Consider the following 2,717-nt stretch of genomic DNA (forward strand, 5'->3'; position numbering starts at 1 on the left):
GCATAAGGATTGGAGGAGAAGGCATTAACAGCCTGCAGTATGTAGATGACACAACATTGCTTACTGGAAATGAAGAGGACTTGAAATACTTACTGTTGAAAATCAAAGATTATAGCCTTCAGTATGGATTGTTCCTCCTTGTAAAGAAAATGAAAATCCTCACACCTGGACCAATAAGGATAAACAGAGAAAAGATTAAAATTATCAGACACTTCTCTACTTGCTTGGTCCACAATTAATGCTCAGGGAAGCAGCTGTCTAGAAATCAAAGGATGTCTTTCACTAGGCAAATATGCTGCAAATGATCTCATTAAATTATTTAAGAGTAAAGATGTCAGTATGAAAACTAAGTTGTGCCTGGCCCAAGCCCTCTCTGGTAGCGTAGTGGTTACGAATCGGGCTGCGAACCTAAAGGTCAGCGGTTCGAAACTACCAGCTGCTCCGCGGGAGAAAGATGAGGCTTTCTACTCCCGTAAGGATTTACACCCTCGGAAACCCTGTACAGGGTCGCTATGGGTCGGAACCAACTCGACGGCACATAACAACAACAACAATATGCCTGTTAAAGTTGGACAATACATACGTTAGATAAAAGAAAAGTTGATGCCTTTGAACTGTGTTATTAGCATAGAATATTGAATGTACCATGGACTGCCAGAAGAACAAACAAATCTGTGTTAGAAAAAGTATAGCCAGATGCTCCTTAGAAGCAAGTAAGGAAAGACTTGATTTCTTGTACTTTGGACATATTAGGAGGGACCAGTCTCTGGAGAAGCACATCATGCTTGTAAAAGTGGAGGGTCAGGGTTAAAAAGGAAGACACTGAGTGAGATGGATTGACACAGTGACAGCAACAGTGATTGAAAATATAACATCAATTGTGAGGATGGCACAGGATTAGGCACTATTTCATTCTGTTGAGTGTAGGGTTACTCTGAATCAGAAATGACTGGCAGTACTTAACAACAACAACAAAGATCATTAAGTAATAGAAATAAAAGAGAGTTCAATGCACATTAGAATTGACTTACATCATAGTAGTAGGAAGAGAACCCAGTTGTGAATTGTAGTCTACCTGTATTTAATAGAGTTTTAATATATCGTAGTAAATTCTAGTTCCTTTGAAGAGAATTGTGCAAAAATAATGGGAACAAGACTTACTTTTCCATATATACATTTTTATACCTTTTAAATTTATACCATTCACATATATTAACAAGTCACAATATGAATACATTTAAAAGGTTTTGAGATATACATTCTTACATTGTAACCTATCTATTCAAAATGTAAAATTCAATTGTTTTAAGTTTGAGGGGGCTTGAAAAAGTTCATGGAAGAATGGAATGAAAAGATAATGGCATTTCCCCAGGAACTTTTTGAAGCTTCCTCGTATATCTATAGACATGTGCATCCATCACCAGTCAATTTTAGGACATTTTATCATTATAAAAAGAAACACCTCACTCATTGGTCATCAACCCCAAAGACTCCATTTCTCTCACCTCCTCAGGGCTAGGCAACTATTACTCTACTTTCTGTGCCTATAGATTTGCCTACCCTGGACATTTCATATAAATGGTATCACATGTAGCCAGTCCTTTGGCTGACTTCTTCCACAAACCACAACATTTTGAAGGTTCATACAAGTTGCTCTAAATATCAGTACTTAATTTATGTTTATTGCTGAGGAACAGTTCATTGTATGAGTAGACCACATTCTGTTTATTCATCAGTTCCTGGACATTTGGATTGTTTTTAACTTTCCGACTGTTATAAAATATGCTTCTGTGAATTTCCATGTAAAAGGATTTTGTGTGGACATGTTTTCATATTAGGGGATAAATACTTAAGAGTGGAATTTAGTAATATGGTATCTGTGTTTTACCATTTAGAGAAATACCAAACTGATTTTCAAAGTAGGTGCACCATTTTACCTTTTTACTACTGTATAAGAGTTCCAGTTTTTCCGTATCCTCCATAAGACTTGTTATCAGTTTTTCCAATTATATCCATCCTTGCAAGTTGTGTCTCACTGTGACTTTGGTTTACATTGTCCTAAGTGTAGTGATTATGAATTGAGCTGTGAATGTTAAGGTCAGCAGTTCGAAAGTACCAGCTGTTCCATAGGATAAAGACAAGGCTTTCTGCTCCTATAAAGATTTACAGCCTCAGAAACCCTGTACAGGGTTGCTGTGGGTTGGAATCAACTCAACAGCACTTAATAACAACAACAAGAAAAATCACAATACTGCTAACCACAAGGTTGGTTATTCAAACCCAAAAGTCACTTCTTGGAAACCTGATACATGGCTCCTATGAGAAAGAAGTGATTTGATGGCACTTAATAACAGCAACAATGACTAATGATGTTGATTATGTTTTCATGGGTCTATTGCCATTTATGTGTCTTCTTTAGAGAAATATGAAGGGGCTTCACAAAGTTCACAGACAAATTGCACTGCTTTTTAATTCTATTTCTCCGGGAACTTTTTGAAGGCCCATTGTATCTCTTCAGATTTTTTTTTTGCGTATGTTTTAAAATTTTTGCCCTTTTATCATAAAGCTGTAATTCCTTTATATCAGATACAATCCCCTGCTTATGTATCTGATTTGCAATGTTGTTGTTGTTGTTATGTGCTGTGGAGTCGGTTCCGACTCATAGCAACCCTGTACAGGGTTTCCGAGGCTGTAAATCTTTATGGGAGCAGAAAGCC

This window comes from Chrysochloris asiatica, unplaced genomic scaffold (genome assembly GCF_000296735.1).
Source record: "Chrysochloris asiatica unplaced genomic scaffold, ChrAsi1.0 scaffold00030, whole genome shotgun sequence".
Classification (NCBI taxonomy): Eukaryota; Metazoa; Chordata; class Mammalia; order Afrosoricida; family Chrysochloridae; genus Chrysochloris; species Chrysochloris asiatica.